The sequence below is a fragment of the Propithecus coquereli genome, unplaced genomic scaffold (assembly GCF_000956105.1).
Source record: "Propithecus coquereli isolate 6110/MARCELLA unplaced genomic scaffold, Pcoq_1.0 Scaffold186, whole genome shotgun sequence".
In the NCBI taxonomy this organism is placed as follows: Eukaryota; Metazoa; Chordata; class Mammalia; order Primates; family Indriidae; genus Propithecus; species Propithecus coquereli.
Window position 1 is genome coordinate 1,831,202 of NW_012143412.1, and position 27,361 is coordinate 1,858,562.

The 27,361-nt window shown below is 36.2% G+C and overlaps 1 protein-coding gene across 2 annotated transcripts in view; it reads left to right on the top strand.

The window, feature by feature from the left end:
* The window catches only part of CHRM2 (cholinergic receptor, muscarinic 2), a 133,156-nt gene that overhangs the window by 94,437 nt on the left and 11,358 nt on the right, over positions 1-27,361 (top strand). Inside the window, exon 2 of one of the 2 annotated variants that reach the window (XM_012642765.1) lies at positions 13,826-13,902. The exons of the other annotated variant lie outside the window; for it this stretch is intronic. The gene's annotated coding sequence lies outside the window, so the exon portion shown is untranslated. The remainder of the gene's footprint in view (positions 1-13,825; positions 13,903-27,361) is intronic. 2 annotated transcript variants of the gene reach the window in all.

Genomic DNA, 27,361 nt, shown 5'->3' on the forward strand with positions numbered 1-27,361 from the left:
GTAGCAGGTACCCACTTAGCACATTAATATTCTAAACTGCTACTTTAATTATGGCTGCTTATCTTCTTAAAATCATTGTCTCAAAACCAATGTTTCCCATCACCTATGGGATGAAGTGAGGATTAGGGGCTCAAGCTGCCATAAAAAAATACCATACACTGGGTGGTTTCAACAACATAAATATATTTTCTCATAGTTCTGGAAACTGGGAGGTCCAAGATCAATGTTGTGGCCAATTCAATTGCTGGTGAGGGCTCTCTTCTTCGCTTGTGGAAGGCTGTCTTCTTTCTGTGCCTCACAGGGAAGAGTTCTTCGGTGTCTCTCCTTATAAGGGCACTAATGCCATCATGCGGTCCCTGTCCTCATGATCTCATCTAACCCTAAATTACCTTTCAAAGGTGCCATCCCAAATACCATCTCTCAGGGGTTAGGGCTTTAACATATACATTTTGAAGGGACACACTCAGTCCGTAAGAAAGTGTGCCTTTGTGATCTAGTTCCAGCCAATATTTCTAGCTTTATCTCTTTGTACTCCCTTATATAACCCTTCTTCAACTAAATCTGCTCATTCACACTTTCTTCAAGACATTTTTTCTGTTCTCATAACTCCCTTACAAATATGCCCTGCCCCCACTTATTCAAATCCTACCCATCTTGAACTTATTACATGTCTTCTATTATTCTCTTAAACAGTTTCAATTCCATATTTTAACTTTTCACATGAATACATGGCGTGGCAGTGGCTGGGTTAATCCTGTTACAATTAGGTTGTAATTCTTTTTGTACACAGAGACCATGTCTTAGACTTCTTTGACCTGAGCACATAGGTATACGAAAACTAATTGCTGGCTTGATTTACCTTCAATCCTTCAATCATTCAACTGCATTTAATAAGCACCTACTTTCTGCTAGCCATGTTAAATATAATCCTTCAATACATAATTTGATTCTTAAAAACTTTTACTCTCCCTAAAACTTCCATGTCAATACCTTAGAGGAAAAAGGCCATTTCTCTTTTCATTTTTCTCTTTATAAGTTTACATAGTTAAACTCTGTCTGACTCGTCCAGCTTGTTGGCAATTCAAAATTTTGCTTTAGCCCCAAGACTAAACTTACCGTTTTTCCTTCAGTTTCACTGAGAAACAGTGAGATAGGGTGAATTCAACGTCCTTTTAACTTCTCCAAATTACAAAACATCTGAAAAAAATAATTAGTAAAATTGGAAAAAATAAATTAATTACTCCTCATCCTCTTAGCCCATTGTCTGGCAAAAATAAGCATCAAATAAATATCTTAAACATGGAATAAAATAATTCTCAAGCCAATTCCTGAAATCTGCCAGCAAAGAAATTCGGAAACGTTAGAATTTAAACTGGATTTCAGATCTCAGAAATCATCTAGATCAATTTGTCCATTTTCTAGATGATGGAATAAAAGTCCATAAAAGCTAGTATGTTTGCCCTCTCAGGCACACTAAAGGCCCTGACTTCGGTATTATACAATTCATCCATGTAACAAGAACACTTGTACCCCTTAATATTTTGAAATAAAAATTATAAAAAACATAAAATAAAATGGTTGCCCTCAAGTAACACAGCACCAACCTAGACTAGAACTTAGCTTCACTGTGCCCTAGTCCAGCTCTCTCTTAACTGTATCCTATAATTTAGACCATACTACTTTGGCTACTTTAAGTTTATAACTTAAAGACTAAAGACATACTGAAGTAATTTAGTGAAGTATAGCAGAAAAGGATAGTTGTAAAAAGACTAGGGGCTAGGGACTTATTAAAGGGAAGAGAATAGATTGATTTAAAATAACAAAAGCACGTTATGATTCCCATCTTTCTTTCATAAATTAAGTAAAGAGCTGCATTAGAACAAAAAGACAAATTACAATGTGTCTTGTCTTCCTTACAAGTTATGGGATCTTTTTCTTTTTCTTTTTTCACACTCACTACTTGCATCTGTATTTTTGGTGTTAATTTCTAAAGGGACTAGGCAATGGTGGTAAAATCCCTCAACTCTCTGGTTGAACTGAAATAACTATTTGAAAACTGTTTTGTTGTTTACATGATTCTAAAAAGGGCAAAGTGGTTTGACTGTCTTGTCACCGATTGATCTGATATCTGGACATTATGCATATTGAGCCTTGGAGGAGTGGAAAGGCAGCTGTTTTGGGAATGTCAGCATGCCTTTTTATTTCCCCTGGTTTTTTTTCCTAAAATTCAATAAAGGCCATCATTCAGAATCGCATAAATCCACTTAAATATAAAACGAAACCAAAGGATTTATTTTTCCTTATGTGTTAGTAAAATCCTTATTTACTTCTTAAAAGTCTTTTCTATCTTCTACCCTGAGGGAAGTTCCTGGTATCTGCATTCATTTTAAGGCTGCCTCATCTGTCCTCCTTCTTTGAATCTCTGCCTTGCTTCGTCCAACCTAGAGGATAATAGCATATTTTTTTATATATCTTGTTTCCATAAACAATACCCTGTGACACTTCCATTATTTATTCTTTCTCCTTCTGTCAGTGACACAACAGGATGCTGCTTGCCAAGAACTGTGCTTTTCAGGCCAGTGATTCTATTCCCTCTAGCATTTTCTCAGATTTAATTTCTTATGAAAGAAAAACTAATGTGATTGATAGTTCTGTCAAATGGTAACTCAGCTTTGAAGGAATTTGGCTGGAATTTGGCCAGTGCTTTTGACCAGCATCTGAATTGCTGATGAAGGTGGTGGTGGTGGTCATGACAGTGGAAGGTAGTGATGGTGATGGGGAGGGCACAGTGTATTTCATTCTAAAGAGCCAAGTGGTTCTTGGGATGATTTGATCCCACTGTAGAACAATAGAGAAAATATAACAATAATGTAATAGCCTAAAGCAACAGCAAATAATTTTCAATCAGTATTATACTATTTGCCCAAGTCTTAAGAATGGATAATAGTTAAATCATCATTCTTGAAAATAACACATTTTGTAATATTGTCACTTTTACTTTCTGTCTTAGCTGCAGTCAAGTGTTTTTGTTAATCTCTTGTATGTGAGAACCCATCACAAATATAAGAAATAAAATTAGAGATTGTCTTATGTTTGTGTCACCTGAATAAATCAGTCTATTTACCAGAAGTTACTTACTAAGGTCCTACCAAGCACTCAACACTGATTTTGGCACAGAGAGGGTTATCATGGTCTTTATTCTCAGATTGGTATCTTTTAGGTGAGGAGATCTGAGATTCGTTTATCCAACAAATACTTATTGAATGCCTTTTATGTTCCAGACACTGTGCTAAGCAGAAGAGACATAGTGCTTGTTTCAAGTTCTGATTGAGAACATAGAATTGCAAACTCCATTGCATAGCAATAACTTTGTTACAATGGAAATACATAAAATGTCTTGTATATCAGGGGAAAGAACATCTAAGTTTCTTTGGGGTGATCAAGGGAGGCTTTACATGAGAAGAGGCCATTTTAGTCAAGACATAGAGGGAATATTTAAGCAATGAAACTTTCCAAATAGACAGAATGCATAAAAGCACACAGGCTTGAGTGCATATGCCATATTACAATAGCTGCAGCTAATTCAGTGTTGCTATGGCGTATTATTCAAGCAACAGCGTAGTGTGAGAGAATACAGTACTAACGAGACAAGGCTTGGCAACTGTGCAGAACTTTCCCATGAAATTTCTTTTAGGCCATTCAATTTGGGATTTTATTCTGTGTTGAGAAATTTCCAACAGCAGAATGACATATTTAAGTTTGTAAGTTGGAAAGATCATTGAGAGGTCAGAGTAGAAGAAAAATTTGAGTGAGTAAGACTGAAGCCATGGAGACCAGCAGGGTAGCCTTTGAGGGTGAGAACTGATGAGAACTCAGAACTAATATCGTGATGGTAGTAATGTAAAGATGGTGACTAATATGCAGTATATAAAAGAAATGGTATCTTAGGGGAAAAAAGTTTAAAAATTGTGGGGCAATTCAAGGAGGATTTCCAGGTTACTAACTTACCATATGGGACCGAACAATGCAAGACAGATTATAATTAGTTTCTAAATCATGCAGTTTCAAAATGACTACTTTAAAGCTCGTAAGAGTGGGTAATAATTGAAGATGACTCCTTGTGGAAGATGTCAGGATGTAAGATGTGATATCAGAGAAGTGGACCATACAGCACTCTGTAAGAAAAAGTCATTTTCCTAAATGACTTATAACTCACTTTCTTGCTTTCTATTTGTGTTCTGGAGTCACTTGAGCCACATGGTAGTAACTTTCCTTCCCCTTACTCTGAAAAAGTAGGGTAAATAGGTTTAGTTGCGGTTCGTACCCCTTTCTGAAATAAAATTATATTTCTAAGTGGAGAAATATATGAATTCTCTACCACAGACCCCAGTAGAAAAGGACAAAGAAAGAGCAAAGGAAGTAAAAAGGAACTAACTAGTAATTATTTTCACAGAAGATGGGGAGGGAGTAAGAGATTAAGATTTTACTTTTTAGCGTGGAAAAATTATTCTGTAACGTCCCAGTAAGACAAAATAAAACTCTACAATAAAATCATCACATGGGCATTCTCAAATATTAAAACATTATTTTTACTGTGTTCAAACAAGGTCTATAATATTAATGTCAAGGGGCAGACATTTGCTACTTTATTAAGGAGTGCTATAATATTTCCCATCATTTTGTCTCTTTCTATTGCCTTCACTTTTGCAAGTTGGTGTGTTGTTTGGAACGAAGCTTTAAAGATTAGTGCCCATAATAAAAGAGCCAAGCAGTGGAAATAAGAAAATAGAGTAGGAAAGTTTATCACCTTCTCCACTCATAATGTACATCCATCAGGGTAATTCCAATACTCTCAGGGGTAGTGGGTTTTTGTTCATATTTTCAAGAAGAATGTATTAAGATATGTCTATGTGAAATACATGTCAATGCCCATGTGTGACACAATGCTAAGTGTTATGTGGCTTGAAAAATAAAGCGTTATGATTACAGGGATAGGAGAGTGATCTTCCCAATTAAGGTACATTAGAACTAGACCTTGAAGAATGAGTAGAAATTGGCTAGTTAGAAAAATGAAAGAGTATATTATGAAAAGTGAACCATGTGTACAAAAACTGAATGTTGGGCTAAGGGTTAAGCAAATTAAGTTATATTTAGGAGATCTGCAGGATGAATTTTAAAGTAAATATCAAGAAAGAGTGTCATATAAAGTATTATATGAAATAGAAGACTTCCGAGTTTAGGGATTTACACGTGGAATCTTCTTAGGAAATTTTGAATAGGATATGGAGTTGGGGACATTACTGGTTTATGGTGATAAATATTAACATTTTCATATTAACAAAATTAATAATAACTAATACCTAGTGTTTATTATAAGTGCTAGACATTTAATAACTAATTGAATCATGATAGTACTCTATGATGTAGTTAATATTATTATCCCCATTTTCCAGATATGTAAACTGAGAAATAAAGTGACGAAGGAGCTTGCACAAGTAACTCAAGTAGCACACAGCAGAGCAGGTGTGTGAACTGGGCACAGCCTGGGATCTTAAGCTCTGCATCAAGTTTGTTATTTGTAGGACAAAATGGAGTGGAAAAAGAAAAGCTGAAAAACTACTTAGGAGTCTATTCTTGTGTATCGGGTCTGAAATTTTGAGGTACTGAACATTAGTGACAATAGAAGAGGTCTACGGGTGAGCCTTCGATTTTGCTTTTACTCAGAGCAAATTCTATGCAGGCCAGATTTTAGCTTATTTAAAGAGAGAAATTCGTTGCAGAGCTGGAACTCAACACCAATCCTGAATCAACTTGCTTCCTGGAAAAATGCCCCCAATTCTCTAACTAGTGCACTAGCGACATTTGCTTTTCCTCAAGGACAGTCATTGCCTTAATTCCATTCATCAAGCTTTTCTTTTTTCTGAAAATGTTGCAGTCTATTGACTATGTATATGATGTAGTTGTTTTTCCATGAAAATGTATAAAACTCCTATTGTACTATGTGTACTACTATTGGATTTTAGAGGAAAAAAAAATTGCAAGTAGCTTGGCACCATTGTGGGAGAGAGAACATCTGTTTGCTTTGGAATCCAAGAGAAGCTCTCCACATGGCTTCCCTCTAAAGCAGATTAGTAAGCAACTTGTGAATAAATTATCCCAAGGGCTTTCTTACTCACATGATGAAGAGTTTAATGTCCGCTATAACCAATTCCATCATGTTATTGGCTGCATGATCTGCATTCTCTCTGGGATAGATTTCTAGTGGTACCGGAAGGCTGTGGTTTCCCCTGATTCCCTAAACCTCTCTCTGTGAGGATATGCTTCCCTGAACCATTTTCCCCTGATCTTCCCACTCATCCATTTACCAAGTATTTGTTTGTTATTTCCCAAACACAAAGTCTTATAATAGGCACTGACTTTATAACAGCGACTAAGACACAAACAATTTCTTCAACTAAATAAAGACGTGAAAGAATTGTAAATGCTAATATAAAGCTAGTACATGGTTTTAGAAAAGATCAGAGGTGGGCACACAATGCAGTCTTGAGGTATCAGGAAAGGCTTCCCACAGAAATTACTTTTAAGTTGTCACTTGAAAGGTCTTATCCAATCTAGGTTATGAGGCAGAGCAGTGGGTGAGTTGCTAATGATAGACTATCATTCTAGGGAGAAGAAACAGTATATACAAATGCAAGTTGGTAAAAAGATTATTGGAATGTCTAGGAAACTTCAATTATTTCAATTCACATGCCAAATTAATATTTTGATTTATTTATCAAAATGTTCCCAAACTATGTCCCAAGGTGTATTTTTTTCTATAAGATGTTCATATATATCCTTTAAGAAGAAATGTTCTCTGTTCAAATAATTTTGAGAAATAATGAAATAATTGAAGTTAAAATGATTGCTTTATTGAAGCATCTTGAACACATCAGTGTACATTGTGACTCACCAAAAGAAGAATTAAGGGTAAGTTTTTTCCTAAACTTATTTGGCAGTGGAATGGTTTTACTCCACAGACCATCTTTTAACAACTCATGGAATTAGTTAATGTGCTATACAAACATTTCAATTGCTGGTCTAGCATCATGGTAAGGTTTTAGAAACCCTGATGTCAAAGTTGCAACACACAGCATTGAAGTGAACTCTACATATACAAGCACATATGCATTTCAATCATATTATTTTTGAATAGCTACTAGGATTTTAGAGATTGCTAAAGTTTGAAAGCCACCTCTAATATCTGCAGCATCCTGAGTAATGACACTGAAGAAACCAATGGAATTTATATCAGTATAAGGCAGGATTACATATCAGTCTTCCAAGACTATTTACAAGAAAAGACCTAGATTAGCACCTTAGAGTCAGTTCCAGTGTACCTTAAATCTCTTTGTCTTATATTTAGGAGATACTGTAATTCGAGAATTTCCTTAAGTTCCCTATGTAGTATTGCACTGCAGAGGGCCGATATTAAGATATATATGAGTTACCTGGAACTCAACTGCTGTGCTGACCTCTTTGGATTAATGGTATGTATGATAACATTAGCATTTTCCATATTTATTTGGCAAAGATTGGCTTTCACATTGGGGTAATTTTTTAACCAGTGAGTGAGGCAAATAAAAATCTCCTAATAGCTTTTCAATTGCTTACAAACTTAAGAAACAGAGGGGAGGGAGATCTTGAGGATAATGACAGCTCTTCATTGTTCTTTTTGATATAAATGGATGGATTTTCAATAACTACATCAAGCGACCCATTTTTCTATCATTCTAGAAATAGATGAAGATCCAATCAGCTGATATATGACTCACATTTGGGCAGTGAATGAAAAGGAGGGGTTCACTCTTTTCAGCAGGCCCTGAAAGCACCCTGTCACTATCTTTGAAGTTGAACCTATGACTGTGGAAGCACCAAAGCATTTCCTTATTTTGTCAGATTTTTAAATAATAAGCATTAATCATCCTACTCTTTTTAATTCTCTAGATACTCCATTTTTTCCTCAAAGATATAGTTATTTATATTGATACTTTCCTATCCTTAATTCATTCTTTAAAAAAAAAAGGAAGCAATGTGCTTGCAGGCTCAATCTCCTTACCAATAGATTTTAAGCTCCAAACTTAGCTAAGAGCAAAGGAAAGAAGACTATATATACAGATTCTGCAAGGTCTAGATGATAGGATAGTTAAATTTATTATAAGCCACTCAACTGCTTGCAAGACATAGGCCTCCTACGTTCTTACATCTTTCGTTCATCCATTAAGACACATTCGGTCAATTAGGATCAGCCATTTTTGTCTTTCCATGATTTGTCTGATCATAATTTTGACAATATTTGTCTTATTAAAAATTTGGTCTCAATGTCTTTTACAAGGAGCTAAGGAAATGTCAAATAATGCTTCCCTCCACCCTTGGGGCAGGCCCATTCTTCAGCATGCTCCATCAGATACACCTGCATAATATGTAATTTACCCGGCTTCCCTTGTCTATTGGGACCATTTCCAGTTCTAGGAAATGGTTCTAGGTTGAGCACAAGTTTTACGTTTGTTCAAAATTATTCTGATTGTGTATTAAATACACCCATCTTTCATTGGACTCAATTTATTTATTAGTACATGCATGCACTTATTCACTTATTAATTTCTACCTGCAATCTTATCCAAAATATCTTACATCTTTGTACTGGGTAAAACTGAAACAAATTGGCAAAACCAGAACAAACCAAAAAGAAACTTGTTGGGTCTTTTCCTTGAGAAAATGTGCTTTTAATATCCTTGATAGAATTTCGTTCTGCCTCCAGGTATCCTTTTTTATTTCTCTTTCTTTTTCTTCTTCTTCTTTCTCCCTTTCTCCTTTCCCTAAAGTCCAGGCTCCTATTGCTGTCCTCTAACCCTGCTCCTCAGTGTCAGCAGAGGGCCTGTGTTGAAATAGCTGTAGCCTGAGCTCAGAACTTCTTTCTTTTGCTTCAGACAACCATTCAGAGGTGCCCTCTCTTGCTGTGACACGTCCCTGCCCCTGTCACTATCCTTCTTTCTCTACCTATAGGAGACTGCTCTGGTGGTTTACCCATAGTGCCCTACATCCGCATGTTCTGGAATCAGGGACTCACCCTTGCCAATCAGATTAACTTATCATCATTTATTACACACCTGATGCTTAATTAACATGGCCCTAGCAGTTGAAGATAGAGACTCTCAGTGTAGCTTATTTGCCACTGCACTTCACACTGACCACAGCTGTGCTAACGGACTGGGGAAGGGCAAATGGCAAATGGGTAAACTGTGCACAGGCAAGGATGTATCAATTAGAGCTACCAAGGACTATTTCCAGGAGATTAGTCCTTGGATGCCTTTTAAATCTGCATCCCTCTTTTTGTAGTCATAACCAAATTGCCCTCTCTGGGGCCACTTAAATAGTCTTCAATTGAGTCCTTCTCTCTTTCAGGGATTGTGTGTAACATTCTTTATTGATCACAAAAGTTCAAAATTTTCTTATTACACACTTCTGCAAGCAAATAGGTAAGGTACATAGATTGGCATTACATTAGTATTTTCCCTTTCTAAGATGAGATGAAATATTGTGTATATAAGTCATACATACAAAAATAAATTTGCAAGAATTTCATCCTCCCAAAAAGCAAAAATAATAATAGTAATGACTATACAACAATATATTATTGTCCAGGAAAGTTCTTTTTATAAATACATAGATCCAGAATAATTCAGATGTAGTCAATCACAGTGGTTCCTCATTAAAAGGGAAATTAAAGGAAAGGGAAAGAAAAGGAAAGAAAAAGGAAAGAGAAGGAAGTTCAGGAAAAGGGAAGGAAAAGAAGAGGAGGTAAGGGGAGGGAAAGGGAAAGAAGTTGCAAGACAGAAAATATAATGTCATCAGTATACAATGGAATTCAGGTGGATAATTAATGATTTGTGTACTGATAGCTAACATTTTTGAGAGCTCATTATCTGCTGGCCTAGAAGGTATGCACTCTACATACATCATCTAATTTAATACTTATAACAATTTTATCATTTTTTCATTGTAGAGAGGAGGTGACTGAGGGTTAGAGGGGTTGAGTAATTTGTTCGAGTTTATACAGCTCTGAGTTGTGATCTAATAGTACTGTTGGGCTCAGTCTGCTCTCTTTATTGCTTTTCTCACCATTGTTAGCAAATAGAATAGACAAATAGTAATTTAGTGGACAAGAAATTCAACTGTCTTGAAGCCAATATTTGCCTAAGAAGATTAGCAAAAAAAGATAACAAGATCACTATATATAAATATTTATGATCTAATTATAGGACATTGCCATTTGTGTAAGTCAAAATGGTTGAATATAGGCAATTTTATATGATTCAGCCTACTAAACATGCCTATACGCATACATGTATTTTATAGACATTTATGTATTCATAATAATTAATATTTGTTCAGTGCATATTGAGTTTAAGAAAATATCTTATATAGTCTTCCCACCAAACCTATAAGGTTGGTACCATTAATTTTCCAATTTTATTAAGGCATGGAGAGGTTTTATAACTTGTTAGAAGTCACACAGTTAGGAAGTGACAGAGACAGGATCTGTTCTCATTAGTTGAATTTTAGACCTCATTCTCTGGAACACAATGCTCTATCAACTCCACATTTGATAATGTATTTCTATACATGTTAGGGGGAAAATCTGTGCTAAGATAAATATTTTTAGTTTTTATGGTTTTTACTTCTTGGATATTGCCTTTATATATCTTCTTCCATCTAATAGATTTTCCTTGTTTTTATTTAATATTTAAAGGGATGAAAGTTAAACTATTCAAGTAACTAACTCAAGGTCACACAATGATTAATGACTGAAGTAGGACTGAAATTTAGGTCATAGGGTTCTCAGGGCTCTTTCTATTCCAGTATGATACATGGTAAACCCAAACCTATGCAAATCCAGATGCTTAATTGAGAAGCAGTTCACTTAATGAGAATAAAATCTATCTTGCCTTGCAAGCTCATTGTTAAAGATGTGCATCAGTGATATCCACTGTGGTCTCATTAGCCTCCTGTAAGGAGTTCAAGTCCTTCTGCTTTTTAGAGTTCACACTAATGGTAGAAATGTGTATGTCATCTTTGATCCCTCCTCCTCTCTCTTCTCCTACATTCATTTAGATATTTTGAAACCTAGCCCATCTTTTCCGTCCCTATCATTTAGTTCTGCCCGAGGTCCCTTTTTTGCCATGGATCATTGCCATGACTTAGGTAATAGTCTTCCTGCTCCCGGTTTTGTCCCTTAAAATCCATCCCCTTCACAACTATCTCAGAATCCTACTAAAAATACAAATTTATTCACAGGACTTCCTTTTTTAGAACCCTCATCAGATCCCCATCCACTATAGCATGAAGTCTGAGTTTAATAAGTAGAACAGGTAAACTTCATTTAACTCCTTTCCTTTAACTCCTTTCTGACTCTGACACCTCCCTTCATCTCTCCCAGACACAGCTGTGCTTTTCCAGCACCAATGAACTTACATGCAGTTTCCACCTCTTTACATTCGCTCAGACTACTCTCTAACATCACCATGATCACATTTATTTTCTGAAGACTTTATCTTTTTAGAGAAGTTTTAGGTTCAGAGCAATATTAAGAAAAAGGTACAGAGGCTTCTCCTATACCTCCTACCCCCAGATATGCATAATCTCTCCCATTATCTTCTTCCAATACTTTACATCCCCCACCAGAGTGATGTACATATTACAATTAATGGGTTTATGTTGACACATTATTATCACCCAAAGTCCATAGTTTATATTAGTGTTCAATTGCAGTACTTTATATTCTATGAGCTTGGACAAATGTATAATGATATATATCCATCAGTAGTGTTACAGGGTGTTTTTTTCACTACCCTAAAAGTCTTCTAAGATCCACCTATTCGACACCACCACCCCTAGCAATCCCTGCCAATCACTGTTCTTTTACTGTCCCCATAGTTTTGCCTTTTCCAGGATTTCATATAGTTGGATTCATACAGTATTAGTCTTTTCATATTGTCTTTTCACTTAACAGTATGCATTTGAAGTTCCTTCATGTCTTTTCATGGCTTGATAGCTCATTTCTTTGTAACACTGAATAATACTGCATTGTCTGGATGTATTACAATTTCTTTATCCATTCACCTACTAAGAGACTTTGTGGTTGCTTCCAAGTTTTGGCAATTATGAATAAAGCCGCTATAAATATCCATGTTCTGGTTTTTGTCTGGTCATATTTTGAACTTCTTTGGGTAAATACCCAGAAGCCTATGATCCTTTGCTTGATCACATGGTAAGAGCACATTTGGTTTTATAAGAAACTGCCAAGATATCTTCCAAAGTGGTTGTATCATTATTTATGCCCATCAGAAATGAATGAGAGTTACTGTTGCTCCACATCTTCCCCTGCACTTGGGGTTTCCAGTGTTCTGGATTATGGCCATTCTAATAGGTGTGTAATGGTGTCTCATTGTTGCTCTAATTTGCATTTCCCTGATGACATATGGTATGGAGCATCTTTCCATATGCTAATCTGACATCTGTGCATCTTTTTAGATGAGGTATCTTTTAAGATCTTTGGCCCATTGGTTAATAAGGTTGTTTGTTTACTTTTGTTGAGTTTTAGGGGGTCCTTGTGTATTTGGGATAATTTTCCTTTATCAGAAGTGTCTCTCAGTCTGTGGCTTGTCTTTTAATTCTCTCAATATTGTCTTTCACAAAGTAGTTTTTAATTTTAATGAAGTTCAGCTAATTCATTATTTCTTTCATAGATCATGCCTTTGGCATTGTATTTAAAAAGTCATCACCATACCCCAAATTATGTAGGTTTTTCTCCTATGTTACTTTCTAGTTTTATAGTTTTGCATTTTATATTTAGATCTATGACCCATTTCAAGTTAATTTTTGTGAATTGTATAAAGCCTATGTCTATATTTTTCTGTTTTTTTGTTTTGTTTTGTTTTGCTTTTTGCATGTGGATGTCCAACAATAGCACCAGTTGTTGCAAAAACTATATTTGCTCCATTGTGTTGCCTTTTCTCCTTTGTCAAAGATAAGTTGACTATTTATGTGGGTCTAGTTCTGGTCTATTCTGTTCCATTGATCTATTTGTCTATTATTTTGCCAATACCACACTGTCTTGATTACTATAGCTTTGCACATATTTAATTTTTACAACCAATTTTGAGATTGGTTCCGTAGTATTCAGAATGTTGCCAGGGTTGAGTTAACTTTCTTAGCTACCATCTGGAGGTGAGGAGGGAGATGCATTTTTTCATAGATATTTACACAGATTAACAACCATCTCTGGTTTTCTTTCTCTGATTAAAATCCTTTCTCTGCCATGTCTACCTAATAGAATTATATGCATAATCAATTTTCAATGATTCTGTGTGAGTGAACTCAGCAAACACACTCCTTTTCATGGAGGACAACCTATTGTTGCCAATTCCCATTCTTAGAGTTAGGGTTATAATATCTACTATTATCACACTCTTTTAGGCTGTAGGTGTTTCCTTAGGCTGTGTTTCTCAGAATCACTTCTCTTTCAATACATGGGATTCTATTCCCAGGCCTATGTGAGATGTCAGTCTTCCACATTCTGGAGAAGTAAACCTTTGTCTTTGAAGAACAGATGCATGTATTTCAGGTTTTAGTTTCTAACTCGAGCAACAGTAGAATTTTCTCCCAATGATTCCAGTGCAGCCTCTATCCTTATAAAGACTAACATGTCCCATTTTCCTGTTTATGGGCAATTTGTAATTATTTTTACTGTTTTCCACACTTTTTTCTTTCTTTTTCCTACCAGGTTTTTAGCAACATGAGTGCAGGGTCTGGATCTTACCCATCAAGAGTTTATCTCTAGCACCCAAAGCCTGGTGTATAGTAAGTACTCAATACATTGTTAAATGAATACATTAATACATTTTATAGACACAACATTAAGTTGCTATGAAGTCACAGTAATCCTTTGGAAAGATAGATATGTCCAAGTCAAATTGAACATCAGATATTACTATGAAAAAAATACAATTCATCTAGATTGTCATATTAGGACATTTCTAATTACTTCAGCTTCCAAAGACAAGAGACAAATCATTTGTTAAGATACACTTGCTATTCCAGATCAAGTTCATTCAATTCGTCAGGAAGAGGGTCCACATTCTACCTTAAGACATGGCTTAATGTGTTAAACTTTGCTAAATTATTTTAATATTTTTGAATTTTCAAAATTTTCTGATTGTAATCCTATATTTCCTCTAAGAACAATGGTTCAGTATTCACTAATTCAGTGCTCTTATTGATTTTATGGAACATAACTACCATCAATAACAAGGATCAACTTTATATTTCTGTCTATCTAAAGAGATTCATTTTAAGGAATTGAATCATGCAATTTTGGGAACTGGCAAGTCTTAAATCTTTAGGGCACTGGCTATCTGAAATATTTGGGGCAGGCCAGCAGGCTAGAAACTCAGTCAGGAATTAATGCTGTAGTCTTGGAGTGCAATTTCTTCTGAAAGAGATCTTAGTTTTTACTCTTAAGGCTTCAACTGATGAATAAGGACCTGTATTATTGAGAGCAATCTCATTTACTTAAATTCAACAATTTGTAGATGTTAACGACATCTACAAAATATCTTCATGGCATCACCTCAATTCCTGATTAAATAACTAAGAACTATGCCATAACCAAATTGAAACATAAAATTAACTGTCATAGTCACACAGTCACGACAAATATTGATGAGCTTACAGTAAGCCCAGTTCACTGAGTGGTGTTTTTATTTTCAGAAGTAAGTTACAACTGTACATTCACATGCACGCACACACACACACAGAGAAAGAGAGGGTGAGAGAGCAGACACACATATTCTTGCTTCAACAAGTGAGACGTTTGCATGATCAGGAGCAAAAGCTTTGCTCTGAGTCCTCTTTGACTTCAAGTCTGAGCAGCACCACTCCACTAATTAGCTGGCAATGGGAAAAATACTCACCCAATGTGCTTTAGTTTTCTTATCTATAAAAGGAAGGATAAAAATTGAATTGGGCCAATTCTTTTTAGATATTCAAAAACTGTTAGTTCTTCTCAGTGCTAGCACCCTGGGGACTGTGGGGAGCTGTAAGGTAGTGCCTGTGCACAAACTCCCTTGAAGGTGAGCTCTCAGCCCCTTGGCAGACATACAGAGACATGCCAGAGATGGCCACTGATGAGAAAGCCACCAATTCTAGACCAATGGGTTTCTGCTTATCACTAAAATAAGCCTAGGTAAGGAAGAAGATGGGAATGGGGATAAGTGCATGGTTTTGAGCTTATTTCATCAGTAAAGAAAAGCTTTCAAATATATTGGCCTTGGAATTCAGTCCAAAATTCTATGATCAAGGAAATCCAACCCCAAAGCAACAGGGATAAGTAAGATAGTGGAAAACACACATCTCAAATGCTTTCCATACCTGTTTTTTTTTCAAAAGAAACACTCATAAATTCAGTCCACATAGAGGTCATAGCTACCAACTGAAAAGTTTTTTAAAAAATCCAGTCAATTAGCTCATATATTCAATGCTAAAAAAAAAAAGGGAGGGGGGTGTTTTGCTTAAAGGTTGCTGGCTTACACGTGATTATTGCAATGCCACGTAAATGCAGAATACTAACTGTGAAAGGTAAAATCAAGAGCTTGCTCTTCCCAGTGCTCCCTCTGGCTCTCTGAGTGTACCTGCTCCCATGCTCTAACCCCTTCTGACCTCCACATCACAAAGTGACAGACTTTGGGGAGAACGAGGGGACGTTCTAAAGCAAAAGTAAATGTGTCATTTCTATAGTCAAAAGTGTCAGAGCTCAAACATCAATGGTGATTCAGTAATGTATTTTGTATCCATGCTTACTGACATTTAGTGGTTATTCCATATGAAGTTATTTTTGAGTTGCATTGTAATATAATCATCAAAATTATGTCTTTGCCTTAAAAATATTTCCACCTCACATTTACTGGCTGGGCCACACTACATAAGCCACATCAATTCCTTTTTTGATACAGAGGTATTTATTAGGTCATATAATATTTACTTTTCAAAGTGCCTTCTACTCCTTTCCAATGAACACATTTAGCACTATTATTTTTACTCAAATAATTGTCATAATCATTAGGTTATTTTTCAAGATGTATGTGATTAAAGCAAACAGATTATTTTGAATATGCAGTTTTTAAAAGTATCCTAAATAATGTGATAATACATTGACATATATAATGTAATCTGAAACTTTTAAATATTATATGTGTATGTGGGTGAGTGTATTGCATGCTTGCTCATGCATATGTGTAGGAAGATAAGTTTTCAACAGTAGCAAAATTTCACAGGTGCTTCCAACCATGCTATATGGTCTTTGACAACAAAAAACAAATCAATACCACTCGCTGCTTTTTCCCCTCAAGTTAGCTGGAAGAAAATTATCTGTGAATGGTCAAATAAAGTGAATAGCTCTTGTGGGTCAGGTATGAATGATCCAAAATCTTTTTTTGTTTGGTTTATTTCTCTAATGTTCTAATTTGAAAATCAGAAAAAAGGAATTCACAGTACTTTTTATTTTTTAATGTCCAAAGGCAGAGGGAAGTTTGTAAGCACTGCAAAAACATAGGAATAAATCTCATGTATTTTTAAAATCATAAAACCACATCATTTTTATTTTAGACTTAATGTAGATATTCTTAGCACTGTATTCTGCTCTATAACATGAAACATAATACTGCACAAGAGCCAATTTATTCTTGTCTAATCTTTGGAATTTTGTTAGAGTTCAAGCTTCCAATAGAAATTTTCAGAATACCTTTCCTTACCCTTTGCAAATTGTTGCGTGTCTTAAAATCACTCTGTCCAAGAGCCTTTCTTTCATTTCCCTCCCTCCTTGCAGTGCTACTCAGGCAGCAATTACAGTCATGCTGTAAAAGGAGTGTGCAAGTCATTGGATAACTATTCCTAGTTTGTCCACGAAGTTAGTCCATGATGAAATCATAGGCACAGAGGTGTCAGTTAATTGAGGAATCAGACAGAGAGACCAGACTGGGCGAGAAAATACCCTTATCCCAAGGACAAACCTTTGCCATGACATTTGTGAGAATACACAAATGAACTGGCCAAGTAAATTACTTTCCTTCTCTATTATATGGTCTCTTGCTCTAGTGATAAAGTCACTTTTTGATGAGTCAGTAGGTAAATATGGAGCTAGATTGAGAGAATTAGTTCATGTTTATATGTTTTCAATATTGAGAGTGAAATGAAGACACAGATAGCAATTTGAATCTAATTTTAAAGTGTACATGGATGAAGGGTCACAGAGGGGGCTGAGATGTAGTACCAGGATACTGGGGGTGGGAAGAATAGAGACAGTGACAAAGAAAACCATTTGACACAGAGCAGAAGCCTCTTCAGTAATGCCAGCAAGGCTCAACTAGTATAAATTCAAGAGAGAGGGAACTGTTTTCTCTTTGTAGGTACACGGGGTGCAGTATTTAGGAAAATGCAGATCTAAGGGAGAAGTAGGTGACATCATCTCTGACCTCTCAGTCAGCATCATATGGATCCTAAGAGATTAAAGTAAAATTAGAATCCTAAGACTCTTTTAAAGCTGAAAGAGATGTTAGAGTCAAATGTCCTCACTGCCACAGAGGATAAAAATGAAGCTCAGAGAGGTTAAATACCATGTCTGGAATGAGAGTACAGATATTTTAATATCACAGACCCCTGCTCTTTCCATGAGTTCAGACCAACACTGCTGCTTAAAAGCAAACAGATCAAGGTGAGAAATAGAGGGGTGATGTGGTTGGACAATGTGTCCACTGTCAATCTGCCCGAATTCCTGAAGAAGACACTATCTTGCATAATTAAACATTTTGTTTTTGAGATGAAACAGATTCAAAATTAAAACCCCTCTCAGATAGCACCCCTGAAGTCTTACAGTAAGAAATAAAACATGAACATACAATGGCTCAGGAGGAAAAAACAACAGAACCAGCTACCAGTTAGTTAGGAGAGCCAAACAGGTGGTTTGCAGTAAAGTAAAGGCAATATCAAACCCTAAAATTATAGGGAAAACCTCACATAGACAAACTGATCATTTAGGACTGAGGTTTATTTCACATGGTAGGTTTATTTGACATACGCATTAAATTGGCCCATGAACACTATTGCTAATTCATATCCTTCTTTTTTTCTTAACCTGTTTGCTTTTTACCATATAATCTAAAAATGGAAATCATTATTAGTGAGGAAATCCTCATTAATCAAATTAATGAGGAAATCATTATTAATAATAATCATTATTATTTATCATGCTTCAAAAGTATATTAATAGTTAAACAGGAGCCATACATGAAAGAATTTTGCTCTGGGTATCCATAATATGCTACAGTTTGTTCTATGCACAGGATAAGTCGACAGAACAGAGAGTACGTCTGGCTTCCTAATACTTCATATGCTGACACTATCTGATAACCAGGATCTCTTTCTGGATAAAGTTAGTGAACAGGAAACAACTATTAGCAAATTTGTTTATTATAAACTTATACGACAAGAAAACAATAGAACCAGTAATAAATAGTGATTATTTGAATGTGCGAGGTTATGACTTCATAAAAATCTGTTATTGTATGGAATGAGTAGAGCAGAGCTCTATAATTCATCTGAGCTTAAGAAATTAAAAAATATATTTTCTAACAACGGAAAGTATTAAAGCAACATCTCAAATAGACCTATTGCACAGTTGGCAATTGTATGACTGTGAAAGAAATTCTCTTTCTGTTTCTACTCCCAACCTAGCCAGAGCCAATTGTAAGCCTTTATTTAAGCCCATGAATAAAGGCAGAGAAGCCTGGAGTGGGAGGCTTGGTTTAAATCCCTTTGTGAGTATTATTTTGTTTAATTATTGAAGTTAATAACTTTCTAGGCATGTGTCATCACAACATAAGCAATGAGAAAATTTACCCTTGGAGGATTTAAGAAACTTACTAAAAATCTTAAGTGGGCTTATGCGCCCAGACTGGAGTTTGGGGTTGTCAAAGCGTTACTGCTAATGCTAACACTCAGACAAGTCACAGCTGAAAGATCAGGTCAAGCCAGGGCTTGAATCCAGAGAGGGGCAATGAATGAAGATGAGTGATGAGAAACTGAAATCCAGTCTGAGATCCCTGTCAATGAGATGGCTCTTGCTACCAGTTTGGTCAATTCTATCAGTAGCTTACTGTGGTTTCGGGCTTTAACGGCCTTCGCTGCCATGAAGTTGCCAGATGCCATTGTTCCTTAAGTCTCTGCCACACTCTCCCTTCCTCACCCTCAAATAGATAGCCTTTAAAAAGTTTCCTATTCCTTGATATCTCTGAAACTAATTGAATCTACTGTCACACTGAACCCCTTCCCTTCTATTTGCAAGATTAACTCTGGGCCATTCCCTGCCCCACATCCTCCAGACACCATTCTCTTTGGCTTCCTTAAGCTCTTGCCACACCAGTGGTAACGACTGCTCTTAAACCTTTAGACCCTCACTCACCAGTGTTTTCTTCCTTCAGCTTAAGTCTTTCATAACTCAGCCTTATTCAAAAAAAGAAAAGAAAAGCAACTAAATCAAATATTGCAAAAGGTCTCCCTTAATCTACCTTTCCTTCAAATTACTTCTTTTTTCTATTTTGCTTTACCCTCAAGTTACAAAATAGGGGTCCATCTGTCCACCTTTTTGCTTCTGTATCCACCCCAATCCTGAGCACTGTAGTGCATGTGACCAAAACTCTTGTGATTTCTTATTCTCTGCCTTTGTATCTTTGTGTACTTTACTGAAAGTGATTCATAATTTTCCAATTCATTTAACCTCAATATATGAAAATATTGTTTGAGTTCCATTGAATCCATTGAATCTTTTAAAGTAACCATTTATGGGTTTGTTTTTGTTTTAGAAGGGAATATACAGTTCATACTAAGAATAAAGGAGCTAGCTATACTATGAGCATTAAAAACTTGGTTATGAAACTTGGGATCATATCAAAACAGAAATTAAACTTTATTCAAGGAGCCCCCAATCTTTATTTTAAAGCAGAGCTTGGAAATTTGAAGATGTACTGGGTATAGTGCCAAACACAATGGGAAATCTCCCCACCCCACTTCACCATCCCTTCCCCCTCCAATGTCTGGTTTTACTCTTTCTGTAGTCTAGCTACTTCCTCCCCCACCCACCTCAGACAGGGCTATACCCACTGTGACTTAGTAGTTTTGTCCTTGTTTAAGGAGGTCAGCTTTGTGCACAGTCATTTGTTATTTTAATAACAATACAAAAAAAAAAAAAACACTGAGCAAAGCAGGTTAAGCTGTCACCTTCGAGCTTTACAGTGGCCTTTCAAAACAACCAAACAAGGGAAGATCCAGAGACAGGCTGCTCTCAAGTTACATTCCTAAATGCAGACACAGAGCTGAGGGTGTTTTCTCGTGAAGAGCAGGGACTAAGAGGCAGCCTACAAATGAGTCTTTCCTTGGAACATTTCAATTAAATACACCCTTCCCAACAGCCACAGTATAGACTGGTTGAGGAATGCATGGGCCTCACACCGAGTCAGGGTAAGGATAAGACGTAGCCACAGTACACTAGACAGGGCCCCCAAGGACTGTCAATACAAGAGGTCGACACCCCTTGTCTTGCCATTAGAGGTGAGCTCTAGCAGTTCTGGCCCCTGAATTCTAGGATGATGAGGCTGTGTCTGCTGTGAAATGACATTTCCAGGTAAATGTTTTGTGGTCACCATGTCATAAACAAAGTTAAGTCTCTTAGCTTAGTCATGGCAGAAGAGTAACATAACATGAAAGACTGAGGAATCATCCTCTTGAGTTGGTTCCTCGGACAACCTGTGCCATCACTCACTGAAGACAGGGTGGATGAGGGAGAGAGTGAATAAATACATAGAAGATAAGGATCTGGATTAAAGAGATTGAAGTTGTCAAGAGAAATATTTACGAATCAGAGAGAAAAGACATTAGACAAGTTCCTCAAGAAAACTGGCATTTGGAAGGATGACTACTCTTTCTTTGTCATAAGCTGTTCTCTTTCAATTAGCAAAACAGTACAATTTTTTTAAAAAACAGTTGTTTCTTTGAAAACAGTACTTAGAGTGATATGGTAAGTATAAGTCACAAATTAATTGTATGTGTATTCATAGACTATTGTCTAAGCATTCACAATTTGACGTGGTGAAATTTCACTATTTTTATATTTGTCAGCAAGAAATCTCTTAGTTTCAGGATTTGCTCTAAATTTCTAGAGGATCAGAATTTTTTCTTTAGTCCCTCAGAAAGATAATCTTTTTCTCCAAAATAAACTGTTTTCAGGAAAAATATGTTTAGAATCACTAAATAATCTTTTGTGAATCTACAGTAAGAATTTTAAAGCGGTTCACTTGTGTGGGACCCTCTTTTTGGTTTTGAAGAGAATTAGTTATTAATTTTAGATCAACATTTCTTAAAGTTTAGATTGAAGATACATTACTTATCATTTCAGCATAAAAAATCAGGATACCTTAGAATGATAGCAAGATTTCTGGAATCCATAAAATGAATGGAAGCGAATAATAAAAGTGACATAGAATAGACCTATACAATAAAAATTGTTTGAAATTATTGTCTTATTTTCCTGGAAGACATGAACAAGGCATGTTTTGCTCCTTTTTCTCTATTTCTTTTTAATGCTTTACTTGTTGCTTAGAATCATCTGTTAAATTATAATGAACTTAAGTAATAGGGACTTTTTCATAGTCATTATTATTATGGTATATTATGCTGGGACCTGTTGTGTTATGTATATTTTCCTAAAAATTGTGAATGGTTGATTTTATTTTCCAGATCTTGTACATGTGGAAAGAGGGTCAACAGATTTAAGCTCACACAACCAGAAAATAGCAGAAATAGCCTTCAGTTTCAGGTTTGACTTCAAAGCCTTGTCTACTGTAGCCATAGACGCATCTTAGTTACTGTGTTTAAAATTACAGAAAGAAGAGCCCGACCACCCCATAGAGCAACGAGCCAGCACTCCTGCCAACATATCTCTTAGGTGGATATCCAGGCCCAGTGGGCCTTTGCTGCTTTGTTCCTCAAGAGGAAGAATACAAGAGGTAGATTCCATTCTTCAGGCCTTGCTAATGGCGTACAGGCCAGTTTCGTGAATTGCAAGTTCCCCTTGCACAGCATGTTGTCACATTGCACTGATACTTCATGAGAAATTGTACTTAGACTAGTATCTTTTTAAGAACAGAGATACTCTTTCCTTTCTTCTTATATATGTTATTATGCCTTCCTCCTTAACTAACACATTTGGTGTGTGCACACATGTGCACGCATATGCGTGCATGCGCACACACACACACACACACGCACACAGTTAGGTGAGGGCATCCAATGCACAGTCTCTCAGCTGCCTATGTCCTTCCATCTTGTGGCTTTCCAGGGACTAGAGAATTATCACAGGATCCTACTCTAACGTTCTCTTAGAGGCCAGGTGTGTACGTTTCTATCCCTGCAGAAAATACATACTAAGTTTGCTTTGCTCATGGTAGTATGATTGTGCTTCAAGAAAAAACCATCCTGCCTAGCAGATTTATGAACAAATCCCATTCCATTTACTGTCTATTGGAAGATTTTTCCTTTCTTAGATATTATGTAGGTACAGAAATTATATTTAAATACCTCTAAATGTGAAGTGCTCACCATTGAGCTACTTTTACTAGATGACAGAGGAGAGGTGAAGATGGAGGCAGATAAAGAGTGCTGAGGACATTTCTGAGCCAGGATGGCATATTTCAAGAAGGAAAGTGTCACTTTTGTCATAGCTTTCACACTGGGCTCAGTCAACATGGAACCTGCCCCCTGGGGAAAGGTAAAGATTAGGGCTCCGTAATTATACATCAGTCTGAATGAGAGATATGATTTTTTAAAGTGTTTGGAGAGTCTGGAGATGAAAAGGAGTCAGAATATTTAAATAGGTTCAAACTAATGGCATTAGAAGAGGAAAGGGGAGGGGTTTTTATGAAGAGAGGATGAAGGCAGCCGTGATGACTTATCCTTAATACATTCAATTATGCTGTGTTTCCGCTGAGGTTAGCATGAAGAAGTGGTTTACTTTCAAGCAGGTGGGGGAGTTGACTGCCCTGATTTACCACATAAACATCTTCATTCTCTCCAGCCCTCTTCCTTTATTTTAACTCCAAATTAGTTTTGGATACAGAAATCTTTGCTGATTTTATGCAGCTTTTTATGTTTTCTCATCTCAATTGCCATTAGATCATCTAGTAAAGACTTTAATCTTCTTCATGTTCTCATTTTTCAAGTTTTAGTGGGATAATACTGTGGTCATTTCGCTCAGTTCCAGAAATAGGCTGCAATCAGGCTCTGGGGAAACAATCATTTTGTCTTTCGATTGGAAACAATAAAAATAGTTGCTGCCCATTACTCTCTACACTTCATTACTATTTTATTTTTAAAGCTTCATTGAATCTGGTATGAATCATAATTATATGAAGCTTGTGTCATTGAAAAGTTAGAGGAATCAAGATTTAGCCTTACGGAGGTGAATTAATTTCTCTGGACTCTATACCTATGTTCTAGGGACTGCTAAGAACAGGATGACGGTGTCCATTAAGCTTACACTTATAGGAGCACGTGTTATAAGAGGTGATGACCAATGAGATTATGTCTACAAACCGTAATCTTCTTACCTTTATTTTTCATATAAATGTGCATTTTTATAAAAAGAACAACACATACATTGATTAACTTTCCTTTCTTTGCATAAGCAATGCAGACTTAAATAGAGACATACTTAAAATAAATATATATTTCTAAGTACAACTAAGTGTCCTTGTCTCAACTGTTATAAGATGTGCTATTTGTATGTTCGTTTTCTTTATACTCAGAAGAAGAAATTTCACTTCTCTGTGCACCTCCTAATCTTTTCATAACTTCTAATCCCATTTATTCTTATCCCAACTCTCCTGGTCTACTCTTCAGAGGAAAAGTATTAACTTCCTCTTTGGCTTCTCCCTGCTCCTAAACTGATTTCCATTCCTGTCTTCAAAGCTGTCCTTGACCCACTATCCAGAGCTCCATGTTGCCACGTGCTCTGCCTCGGCTTCCAATGGAAGGCACGTGCACCACTGAAAAGGATTCCTAAAGGGATACATTGTTTGGCATTGCTCAGCTTCTGTAGAACAACAGCTTTCATTCCCGAATTTTCTATCAGCTTTCTAACAAGCCTCATTTCCTCTGCAAATTTGATTCACATTTTTAATTCAAAGCAATGAATTAAATAATTTAGCGTTATTAAACCAGCAGCCTGCCAACTTTAGGAAAAAACAAAACAAAATTTTAAAAAGCCGACTATACACATTTCCAGCTTCTCTAGACAGTAAGATAAGACACATGGATTCAAATGCAGCTGCCTAATCACACACAGCTTTCAGTAGCTCTCCGGGAGTCGCTTCCATTTTCCTTTTACTTCTCTTCCTTGGGAGAACATAACAACCTTTATGAAAGACAGAGGACTTTCTCTTTTGTTGCTGTTTGCTCTAGAGCACATTGTTTAGTCAGCACCATTTACTAGATTACGTTCATCATCAATACTTGAGTTCCGTCAAATTCCTGGTACAGAAAAGGGTGGATGCTGCAGCACTGCTTACTCAGATGCAATTGCATTTTAAAAGAGTCAAAGGGTTGGGTATTTCCAGGTTTCATTCTGTTTATAATTGTCCAGAACTCTTTTCCTTTTTGGCAGGAGTTATATTGTGTGAACAGATAACTAAAAGGTGTCATCGATGTAGTGAGAAGGACAAAGGTCCTACTAGTTAAATCACTTTTACGCCCCTTTCCCCCTTAGTCATGACACTTTTCTCTGGTAAGTGGTGTTTAGGATGTGTTTTGAAGAGGGAAAAAGATAGCTCGGCTGACGTGGAGTGGAAGTTTGTCCTGGCATCACTAAGAATAGTGTTATGTTTGACAGGCAGCCAAAACAGCAAGCGTGTTTACGCCATAATAAGACCTTGCATAATCCCGATGTTTTTTACAAAAAGTCACAGAAAGAATCATAGATTTTGGTCTATTTGTACTAATGTGAGGATCAGAATGCTCTTTCAGCTAAGTTCACTCTTTAGTATCATTTTCCTTTACGTTTTTTTTTTTCTTTTAACAAAAGTGCAACTCACATATAGTAATGTGTACAAACCTTAAGGGTACAGCTTGATAAATGCAATGTGTGTTCAGCGTGGCTTTCTTTTCTCAAATATTTTACATAATGCTTATCTAGTAAAGTCTGCCATCCTGTCCTGTGATTTCCTAAATGGGAAAAACTCACACATTGCTTCCAGAATGCTTTTGATGTATCTTTTCAGATAAAGCAAAAAATTCAGTGTAGGTAAGTAAATGGCTGAGTCTTATTCTGTATTTTTGAAACTACCAGTTGTCAGGTTCAATGTACTGACACAGACACACACCATCGTATATTGCACTTTACTGAGAAGACAGCTATACTGCAAAATCTTGACAACAGTTAAAAAGAAAATCAGATACAAGCCAATGGTAAGGGGAAGGAGAATTAGAGAAAGAGAGAAGAGAGAGAGACACATTTAGGAAAGGCTTCCTGGGAGACTTCTGCATTTATTTCACCCTACCTGACCAGCCTCCCTCCATAGAGTCTTAGCTTTGGCACTTATGAAATTGGCCAGAGTTGTTTTAGATAACTGGAAATGTTATCAGCAATTTCTGTTTCCCATAGATTATATATTCCTTTTTAACAAGAATGTATTCTATTTTGTCTGGTCACCCATTCCTCCTTCACTTCCATCCCCCATAGCCCTTGATGGCATATAAGGACCTAGTATGTCAGCAAGAGATTTTGAAATGAAGAAGAAAGGAAGAAAGCCCTGGTTTTTTAGCAAGGCTCCCACTACTCCCTGTGGCCACCACCCCCACCACAACTGCTGTTGTAGTGAGATTCAGGAACACATAAAAAAGCTCTAAATATGTACAGTGACACATACAATGTGTTGTATGGCTCAAAGAAAAACCTGATTAAAGGAAAAAAAAACAAAAAGTGGAAATTGACTCCTTTTCTGTGTGATGTTGTCAAAGCACTCAGAGTGTGGAATGTCAATATTGTCAGCTAGGGGGGTTGGACTTTCTTCTGAGCCCCAGGCCAGGATTCTCCTTCAGCAATAAGTAAAACTGAAAGATATTCAAGATTCATAAGGGTTATTGCAGTATAAGCACAAACTATGTTATCTTCAGCTGTATCAATATCAAAACTGTCTACAACTAAACCCTTCTTTAGAGAAAGGGACTTTGCTTCCCATGGCTTCCTTAAATAAGTGTCACCCCAATTCTCTTTTTTCTTTTTTTTTCTCTAGCATCACTGATGGCAGGAGTGATTGATTATCGATAACAATATCAAAGCCTATTTAATATATGTACCAAGGCGGTTTATAAATTAGTGGGATTAATGAAATGTTTAAGAGCTCTAAAACAGAATATAGATTATATACCTCAATGGTCATCTCTCCCATGTTAGAAAAAAATTTACAGTTGCAATGTCATTCATCAGATTATTACACAATATATTTATTTATAAATAGGTTATATAAAAATTAAAAATAAATAAGCTTCATTTGCTTTCTAATCAATGATAACATAGTACAAGATTACCACATTTTATTCTTAAGGCAAGGAAGGAATAATACTTAGGTCTCCTGTACTGTCATCTGCTGGTTCCTTAGTAAGTGAAATCTTTCCAATGATACTCTGATATTTCCCCGTGGTGCTGTATTAATCATCCTTATATCTTTCATCTTTTTCTATTAATATAATAATACTTTGTAATATCTGAGCACATTGTTGAAGAAAGCTAATTATCTCAGCACACACTATGTTGCCTAGCCATCATATATTTAATTTAAAGGCTAACATGAGCCTTATTGCTACTCTGTCAGTCATGGGCATTTCAGATAACACTGGTAAGGCTGAAGATTCTATCACTGGTGTTTGCTCAGTGAATCTGCTGATTTATAGATCTCAATGGTGCAAGATGGGCAAAGAACATCCAGAGCACCTTGCCATTTTCCATAATGTGTTCAAATAGGAGCAGAAATTAAAAATCTATCAGAAGTATATACACTAATATTAAAATTTTAAAACAAAAGTTAAAGAAATATAAACAATTATGAATCCAACTTTATGTGAATTCCTCTTGATTTCCAACTTCCTTCTTCTTCTGAAATTGTATATACAATTCAAATTGTGTATACAATCACATATCTTCTCTCTCTCTGGATCCCAG